The sequence below is a fragment of the Helianthus annuus genome, chromosome 15 (genome assembly GCF_002127325.2).
Source record: "Helianthus annuus cultivar XRQ/B chromosome 15, HanXRQr2.0-SUNRISE, whole genome shotgun sequence".
NCBI classification, from domain to species: Eukaryota; Viridiplantae; Streptophyta; class Magnoliopsida; order Asterales; family Asteraceae; genus Helianthus; species Helianthus annuus.
Window position 1 is genome coordinate 12,577,485 of NC_035447.2, and position 10,221 is coordinate 12,587,705.

Here is a 10,221-nt window from a genome sequence, read left to right on the forward strand (position 1 = left end):
CGAACCGGGATCGAACTTGAGATGCCTACAATGTTACATAATCAGGTTTTATAAAAAGGATTTAAGTTGCAGCGTCAAAAACGAAAAACGGGACTCGAACCCACCACTGAACTATAATATTATTTAGTGTGGAATTGGATTATTATTTCCTTTGAATTTGAATACTTGCTACTTTGTCATCTTCTTCCATAATACAACAGAACAAGAACAACGACATAAACAAAAACACAACATTTTGTTTTCATTCTATTGACTTGGATGTAAACAATATGAACATTAAAATGAAAGGAGGATAGGAATACATACAAAGGAGAAAAGAATATACGTAAACTGTTGATTATGAACTCAAAATATTTTGTTGTTTAAATCGTGTATGATGTCGAGTGGAAGTAACAGGAGGTTAAACGAAAAACGAAATGAGCAAGAAAGTATACCGAACAGTGGGGCGATGGTGAGTTCAACTTCGACGTGAAACCCGGTTGGCTCCGGTGTCGTCTTCACGTTCCGGCGGCCCTCCGATGTCCTCGCGGGTGGGGTGACGGGAAGAATAAACTCCGCGCCTGTTTATATGTGATCGCACGAAGTTTTCAAGTCGTTTCGGGTGCTCCAAACTCCAGTGACGTGCCGATGACGAACGGTGTGTGCGATGATATATACATATATGGTTATGTGAACTGTATGAAGGTTATAATAAGGTTCCAGTTCATGATTGTTTTTAAAATAGAGAGCACGCGTGATCGAGAAATCGGGAACGGCATTTTATTAAAACTTTATGTCTGCATTGCTGTCAAAAGTAGTTAGGCGGCATGGTTGGTTTTCACAAGGAAATTAAATTAATGCCTACTTAAAACTTAGAGGTTAGGTTACAGTTGGGTTGGCGGCAAAAGATGATGGAATTGAAACAAAAAAATTAATCTTGTTTTATTTTCTAATAAATGCACAAGTTGTCACTTAACTATGAGAGGTTAATAGATTAGGTAGAGTAATTTTGTTTAAGTTATATTTCCTCAAATAAACTAACTTTAATAACTAAACGTCTTTGAAACCTTTGACGAGCCTAACTAAGTTTAATAGCTAATTAATATTATTATAATGGTTTTATTATCATAACAATACTAATTAACAAATTAATTAAACCAATAATTAAATAAGAAATCATATTTATAAACGAATTGAATTTGGGATAAAAAAAATCGTTCAACGGTTGTTTATTTCACGAAAATTTTCGTTTGTTCAAGGTTAGGATTCGATTTTTTTTAACGGGTCGATTTTGACGGATGTTACATTATGGACCGTTGGAATTGGTCTCGGGCTCCTTCGTCTGATGAAGAGATTGCGGAATGGAACAATTTGATTGAGATTCTGAATGCAGGGGCTCTCTCCGATGTCAAAGATCGATGGGAATAGAGGGGTGGTTCGGATAAAGAGTTCTCGATCAAGGCTGTTAAAAAGTTTTTGTCAAGTGACCTTGACTGCAGCAACTTTTATGTGTTTAGCTGGTGCAATTGGGTCCCGAAAAAATGCAATATACTGGTCTGGAGATCGGTGATGGAGCGAATTCTGACGTTGGTTGCTTTGGCCAAAAGAAACTGTTTCTATGGGGAAGACACGTGTGTTCTCTGCAACTCGGATCCGGAAACGACTGAGCACTTGTTTTGCTCCTGTTTTACAGCTACGGTCGTTAGGGATCGTATCAGTAAGTGGTGTAAATTGGACCCGATTTTCGCTTTTTCGGTGAAGGATCTCATCCAAGTTGGAGAAAATCGGAGTTTAAGTACAAATAAAAGGGAGGTAGTCAAAGGAATTATGATGGTGGGTATCTGGTGCATTTGGAGTGCTCGGAACAATAAGAGGTTCTCAAGTGGAATTGTTTCGATTGACAAGATTTGTCAAGAGATTAAAGTTTTGGGCTTTTTTGGTACAAAAATAGGACTAAGGATAAAGCGATTAGTTGGGACCGTTGGTGTAGGTTCGAGTTTTTGTAATGGTTTCTTGTTTTGTGTAATGTTGCCCCTTGTGTTATAGGGGTGGCTTGTTTGTGAATAATACTTACCTTTCAAAAAAAAACATAACTATTTATGTATTTCTGATGATGTAACCAATTACAGTTCCTATTATAGTTTCATGCAACTGATTCTGTATGTATAATATATCTTCGAAAACTTTAGCACATGCCAAGGAAATATGTAGCTGGATTTTCTAAAAAAACTATTCAAACAATATATTACATCACAAAGATAAGAGCTATGCATAAAAACGTATTATAAAATTATGAAACGGGTAGGTTTCGTCTGAAATAGGACAAAATGGGGATCCAAACAAATGAGCGGGAAACCAATAAAAAGGATGGCTTGAGAATGTGACACCTGTGCTTTAAGATGTATAGATACACACATTTTACACAAAAGCATGACTTACTCACTCACCATTGATGACATACTCGAGTGTTGCATATCCATATGTCTCCATAAGCGGTGTTGGTACATGGGTTTGATCTTCCATAGGCTCATCCTTCCCAAGCCCAAAATGAGAAAGCTTTGCATTGAGGTCCTGCAATTTATTTTCCGATCAAAAACATTTTTTTGACATTTTTATTAGAGACAAAAACTGTAGTCTATTTAGCTAAATTAAGTCACGGTGACTAATCACATCAAACAAAATATTTGATGTCTTAAAATCCCAATAAATAATTTTCGGCATCATGGAGCAAAGCAAGCCCTTTTGCAGTATCCAAAGCAATCTTCAAACTTCTTGACCACGTCAACATAGCACATACTCCTTTTTTATCACATAAAATTTGATAAAAATGATATTCGTATTGCAAATATTTCAACATTTTTGTACATGTGAAATTAGAGAGTAACCATTTCAACATTCGTATTGCTAAAGGGTCGCCGCTATAGATCGGCCGCTATTGGTCACCTGTCATCGCTAAAATGGGTGTGTCGTCGCTATTGTGAATGACTTTTAGCAGCGACGTTTGTGACTTTTAGGGGCGACATATGTCGCCACTAAAAGTAAAAAAAAGGAAAAAAAATAATTTACTGCTATTTACATTGTTACCCACATACAATTACATGCACATTTTTTAAGTTTTTCCTAAACATACATGGACCAAAACGTTCATAAGTATACAAAGAATTAAACAGTAATTCACATTCAAACAACCAAAAATTACATAGCAGTTTGTTTATATCACCATCTTAAAATAGTAGTAACTAGTGCTTTCAACCCGCGTGTTGTGGCAGTGATGACAAACATTTGTAGTTTGACATTGTATGAGTTAAACTACAATTTGATTCGCGGACCTGTTATGTATCGAAAAGCACCTGCCGCAACTTAATTGTCGGACCATCTCTGGCCTCTCTTCATATTGTTGATGCCTTAATCTGAAAAATATACTAAGTTAGTAATATGCAACTAATTTATTGTAATCTATGTCAGCATTTAAGTTACTAATGAGTTATTACTCATATTTAGTTCTTATGGCTTCTAACTTACCCAGATGTTCATCTTACGCTCGGGTCCGGTCACCTAAAGGACATGACTTCTTTTCTAAGACAGAGCCCTTCTGCAAGCTGCACATGAGTTTATTAGTACATGTGTGTGTACAGTTATTGGGCACAAAAAAGAATAACGGGATGTAGGGCTAAAGTTGTTATGAGAAGCTAAAGTAGTAAGGTACTAAGTGGTTATACAAACTCAACACATAGTGTGAGCAGCAATGAGAAAAAAAGATGTAGGGCTTCATTTAGACCCAGCCATGCCCCATCTTCCATTGAGTGTACCCTGATATAGATTACCTGCAAAAGAATAAAAGGAGGATACGAGTATACTAAAGTTTCGGCTGCAAACGCAGCGGTTAACTATTGCGTTTACGGCCTATTCGTAACCGTTATACATCCATAAACACAGTCGTTTAACGGCTGCGAACGGGCCGTAAACGTAGCTGATAACCGCTGCGTTTGCAGCCGTTAAACCGCTGCGTTGCGTTTATGGGCCGTTCACAGCCGTTATACGGCCGTAAAGGCAGCCGTTTAACGACTGCGAACGGGCCGTAATCACGTACAGAATTCATGTCGCAGGGTGTTGGATACTTGAATATCGTTCTCTAACTACCTACCATGTGTGATCATAAGTTTTGTAATTATTTAGCGTTTTACCTGTTTCGCTAGTGACAAGCTGGTGTATCCAAGCCTCTGATATTCAACCTTAAATTGGAAAACACCATAAACAACTGGCACCTTAAAAGAAGCATGGTATAAACCCTGCATACAAATGGAAATCATCTGTAACTGTCTTTTTTTAGTTAAAAACAACACTTGCAAATTCAACAGTTGCAGGTGGGTCTAATGGTATCAAAATCACCAAGGTCTAATATTAAACACTAAGGACACATTTGACCCGTTACCCAGCCCACCACATTCCCCTTTTTTGTGGGTAGATGCAAAATGATGTTACTGTACAATTGAAAGTTGAACAAGAATGACCCGGTTGTTAAAATCACGAAATAAAATGATACAGGATTCAGTAAAACTGACAAAATACAATAAACATAAGTGCATTTGAACTGATAATTGCAATCAAGATATTTGTACTAAAAATGTATATTGTCATGAGTTATAAAAGCATACATCGATTATAGTGAGCAAAGAATATGAATCACCACTTGTTAAAGTCAACCATGAAGCCTAATCGACTGACTTCAACCTAAACATGTTCCGGCCCTTTACGACTTTACCCGACCTGCCTATCTTACCAACAATGGTTGAACACCAAGTTAAGTAAAGTAAAACCATATATACAGACTGACCCTATACTCTAAAGATGTGTTTGACTCACACGTGCTATCGTGCTTTTTATTCTTCTAGGATATCACATTTCACAAAACCCCATACATGAACATGTAAAAGAACTCTTTTTAACTCGAGTTGATATCGGATCGGGCTGAACTCATTTTGATCTGAGAAAAACGGATACTTGCTTTGAATGGCCCATTTTTCCAGAACATGTCTTGCTTAGAACATGTTTTGACTTGAACCCCCGGTAAACTACCATAGATGCATATATAGTTTACTAGATTCTTCCAAATTTTACCACCCTAAACATATTGTTTATTGAATTCTTTTAGAAAACTTAATCTAGTTATATGGTCCTCACATCCAAGTCACCATTTTATTAATATATAATATATTGATACCGTATGTTTTTCAAATGCCAACAAACGAAGCAGTCAAGGGCAATTCACATTCCCAAATTTCAATAAAGATGTAATCCAGTCATTGCATGAAATCTAAACAAATAAAACAAGAAAAATGAAAGTGCAGTTCTCATAAGTTACCCCCATCAAAATGTAATTCAACCATGAAATCTAGTCAATTGCAATTGTTCAAAAACAAGAATAAATTACCTTATGAAAAACACCAGTTGTTGTCTGGTGGTCGTCCGATGGGGAAATCTGCTGAAGTAATGATATTGCAACCAGTTAAACACAAACTAACAACACACAAATTAAACAATTAACACAAACTAAACTAAACAAATTAAAAATAAAACTTACCAGGTGTGTTCTGCCAAAACAACAGTTCCTTTTGCAACAAACCATACCATTAGCCCTAAAATAAATCTGGGTCCGTGTGGAATACTTATACTACTTTTTTTTGTCAATGAGTCAGAATGGTTTATGATATTCTCAAGTCAAATATTCAACGGGTCCATAGGGTTCAAATGGGCAGGCTGTTTTACCCAAACGAGCTCAGTCAAATGAATTAGCAATAGTTTAGACCTTAGATGGGATCAAAAACAGCCTCATGACACAAATACTACCTTGTGAATGCATGTAAGAACAACAAAATTAAGGAAGATCGCGCTTTTAAACTGCTAGTGCTACCATAGTTAACCCAAACCATATCTGAACTTTTTGTATATATGCTTTGTCATCTGGTATCCTTAATATTCTTTTGCGTGATCAATTGTCAACTTATTCTTTATGTAGTAGATACAATAGAGAACTTTCAGTTGTAGTTTGCCTTTACTTTTAGGTTAGGACTTACATTCATCTAAGTCTTGACATTGGTGAATATTGCATCCCTAAAACCAAACCAAAACCTAATATGCGATGTTTTCTACAACCACATATGCCAGGTTCAGGTCTTAGATTAAAGTCTAAAATAACAGGTCTAAAATAAAACAAGGTCATAGTTATAATTAATTCATAAACTAGATAACGATAAAAGTATAAAAATAAGCATTTATACTTGTAAATTACATATCTATTTAATATTCTTATCAAACGAATTGATATCAGTAAAGTCCTACAATCTTCCACCATAGAGCTCCAACTAGTCCCCAAACTGTTATGTTGATCAAAGCCATCACGATTCCAAGCTTAAAGAAATCCACGAGTTTTACATAACTAACTGCAATAAAACACATCATCATTCAATAACTCACCCATCATTCAATAACATATAAGAAGATAAAATACCTCCATAACAGATCGCTGATTGGCCACTGCTGTAGTGTGTCAGTGCACCAAAAACGGGCTGCATTGCATGCCAAAAGTAATGCATATCCGAAATTTTGGATATCCGAAAATCCGTATCCGAAATATCCAAAATTATGGATATCCGAAAACCGGATAATCCGAATTTTTGGATTCGGATTCGGATATTAATTTTAAAACTGAAAATTCGGATATCCGAAAACCGGATAATCCGAATTTTCAGATTCGGATTCGGATATTAATTTTAAAAATTTCGGATAATCCGATTATCCGATATCCGAAAGCTATTTTTTTATAAATATATTTAGTATATGAGCATTATATTTAGTTTGAAATATAGTAAAATATAGTAAATAATCGGATTCAGATGTGGATTTATGAATGTTTTTAGTTTTCAATGTTGGAAATTTGGAAAATTGAATATAAGTTTAGTTTTAATCTATGCACAAAACATTTTTTTTATTTTTTTATAAATTCGGATATCTGTTTAGATATTCGAATCCGTATCCGAAATTTTGGATATCCGGTTTTCGGATATCCGAAAACCGGATAATCCGATCTTGAACACCCCTACTGCTAGTGCTACCATACATAACCCAAACCATATCTAAACTTTCTCTATGCTTTGTCATCTCGTATCCTTAATATTCTTTTGCGTGATCAACTGTGAACTTATTCTTTATGTAGTTGATAAAGTGGAGAACTTTCATTTGTAGTTTGCCTTTACTTTTAGGACTTACATTCGTCTAAGTCTTGACATTGGTGAATACTGCATCCCTAAAACCAAACCAAAACCTAATACGCGATGTTTTCTACAACCACATATGCCAGGTTCAGGTCTTAGATTAAAGTCTAAAATAACAGTTCTAAAATAAAAAAAGTTCGTAGTTATAATTAATGCATAAACTAGATAACGATAAAAGTATAAAAATAAGCATTTATACTTGTAAATTACATATCCATTTAATATTCTTATCAAACGAATTGATATCAGTAAAATCCTACAATCTTCCACCATAGAGCTCCAACTAGCCCCCAAACTGTTATGTTGATCAAAGCCATCAAGATTCCAAGCTTAAAGAAATCCCCGAGTTTTACATAACCAACTACAATAAAAACACGCCATCATTAACTCACCCATCATTCAATAACATATAAGAAGATAAAATACCCCCATAATAGATCGCTGATTGGCCACTGCTGCAGTGTGTCAGTGCACCAAAAAGGGCTGCATTGCATGCCAAAAGTAATGCATATCCGAAATTTTGGATATCCGAAAATCCGTATCCGAAATATCCGAAATTTTGGATATCAGAAAATTTGGATATCCGAAAACCAGATAATCCGAATTTTGGATTCGGATTTGGATATTAATTTTAAAACCGAAAATTCGGATATTCGAAAACCGGATAATCCGAATTTTCGGATTCGGATATTAATTTTAAAAATTTCGGATAATCCGATATCCGAAAACTATTTTTTTTATAAATATAAATATAGTATATGAGTATTATATTTAGTTTGAAATATAGTAAATAATCGGATGCAGATGTGGATTTATGAATGTTTTTAGTTTTCAATGTTGGAAATTTGGAAAATTGAATATAAGTTTAGTTTTAATCTATGCACAAAACATTTTTTTTATTTTCTTATAAATTCGGATATCCGTTTGGATATTCGAATCCGTATCCGAAATTTCGGATATCCGTATCCGAAATTTCGGACTATCCGGTTTTCTAGGTTGTTTTCCGACATGAGTAGTTTAATTTGGGGTGTTCAACTGTTCAAGAATATTTCAGTTGTAGTGATGGAAATATCATTATTCATTAAAGTTTATTCGTAATATGATCGTACAACCATTAAAAGTTCAACTTCCTAACACGACTCGCTTAAATGTCCTAGGTAATTGAATTTATGTTTTTTTTCCTTCTTGGTAAGGTTTGCCAAACATGGGTCTTAGCATGAAGAGTTATCAGGTTATAAATCATAAAAAAAAAACTTTTTGACGTTTTAAAACCAAATGAATGGAAACAAGTTTGTAATATTAAACATATCTAAAATAATTCGACAAAAATGAAGTTGTACCAAAATTCGTCATCTATTATAGACATCACCATGACAAGACTAAGGTTTAATAAATCATACGATGTGTATTACTATTAAGCATAACACAAAAGATGAAAATTAGTTAAGCTATTGTACCCAAAAAGACCAACTAACCACGCATTGGCATGCTAACCTACATTTACATAAGTAGGTTTATAATAACAACCCACCTAGGACTATAAAGCCCAACCAAAAAAACTACCACATAGTGTTTATAATAACAACCACATGACCACTTCCCACAGTTCATGTACGCTTCGTCCAAAGCTTTTACCACTTCCCACTTCTTACCAAAACCTCTTCAGCATGTATCTTACACTTGCCTTTACCCTTCACAAAAAAAGTCATAACTATTAATGTGTAAAAGTTTAATAACAAGAATAATAAGTAATTTCGTAAAAATAAAACACATGATGTACTTACCACGTCATCTTTTTTGAAAACGATTTCAGTGCCAGTCTCTGCATCAAAAATAGAAAGTTCAAAGGTTTTCAAATCTAGCATTGTAAAAACCAAGTATGGTTCGTTCTCCAAAGGCACCTCCTCAACCAGTTTACGCCATCCATCTTTGAAACAACAACAATGCGAACATGCTTCCAACTTGACATTCCAAAATCTTTCTCCAATATATACCCTTGCCATTTCACCCTTGTAGTTTTTACCATAAAAGTTCTTCCAAAATGTATGAGGCATAAGCTATAAAATAAATTCAAAAAATCATTAGTAGAGAATTAGAAAATATTGGACAGCTGTTAAAAACGAGTATTGAACTAATATAAAGTCACTTACAGACATTTCTGGTACAGTTTTTTGTTGTGCTGTAAAATAAGAGTTTTGACAGACATATTCTTTGAACCATGAAACATTGAATGTGTATCAATACTCCATCTTTTAATTTCAAAGCATTTTTTCTAACCAACTTAATCCATCCATCAGTAAATATAGGTTCTCCATTTCTGTTTCTGATCCTTACAAACCTCAAACTGCCACCATCTCTTATTTGTACTGTTTTACCATAGGGGACTTTATCTCCCCACAGATTAGTTGCAAAGTCAGATGGTATGGTCTAATAAAGCAATACAAAACATAAAGCAATAGCAAAGATGTGAGATGATAATGTCAAATAACAATATCACATTACCACCGAAAGAAGAAAAACATACAAAAACACAATATCTTCTCCAATAAATTTTAAGAACGAAGGAGGTATCTTCGTTGAATCCATTTCTGCACCCAATTTAAGTAGTTATATTTTCATAATCAAGCAGAGTGAAAATCAGTAAAAAATTGTTTAATTAGACAATTGATCGTCATGACTTGCATATATAATCAGCGGCTAGCCAGACAAGTGTAACACAATAACTTCAAATTTTGTAAAGTTATATATACATATAAACATGAGAACCAAGCCAGGAACATATGATATGAACATTTCCCTTGTTTGTAATCAATCTTTACAAAATGAAAACTTAAAAAAGATTATGTATCTATATTTCTCTAACTTGTAAAGAATTTACCAAATTCTCACATTTAATAATTAAACGCAGTAATAATTCTATACATAATTAGACAAAAAATCAATGATATTATCAATAAAAAGAAGTATTTGT

General features: G+C 34.3%; 1 long non-coding RNA gene across 4 annotated transcripts; it reads right to left on the reverse strand.

Moving 5' to 3' along the window:
• Nucleotides 1–2,245: 2,245 nt before the first annotated feature.
• LOC110914796 lies at nt 2,246–5,784 on the reverse strand. Of its 4 annotated transcripts, none has more exons than XR_002578600.2 (5): nt 5,561–5,765; nt 5,411–5,458; nt 3,502–4,268; nt 3,309–3,389; nt 2,246–2,550 (listed from the first exon to the last, which is right to left on the reverse strand). It is a non-coding gene; the product is annotated as an uncharacterized LOC110914796 (long non-coding RNA). The 4 variants fall into 4 exon arrangements; XR_004881654.1 differs by having other exon boundaries at nt 5,411–5,461; XR_002578601.2 differs by lacking the exon at nt 2,246–2,550 and having other exon boundaries at nt 3,030–3,389; nt 3,502–3,578; nt 4,164–4,268; nt 5,411–5,461; nt 5,561–5,784.
• Nucleotides 5,785–10,221: the final 4,437 nt, after the last annotated feature.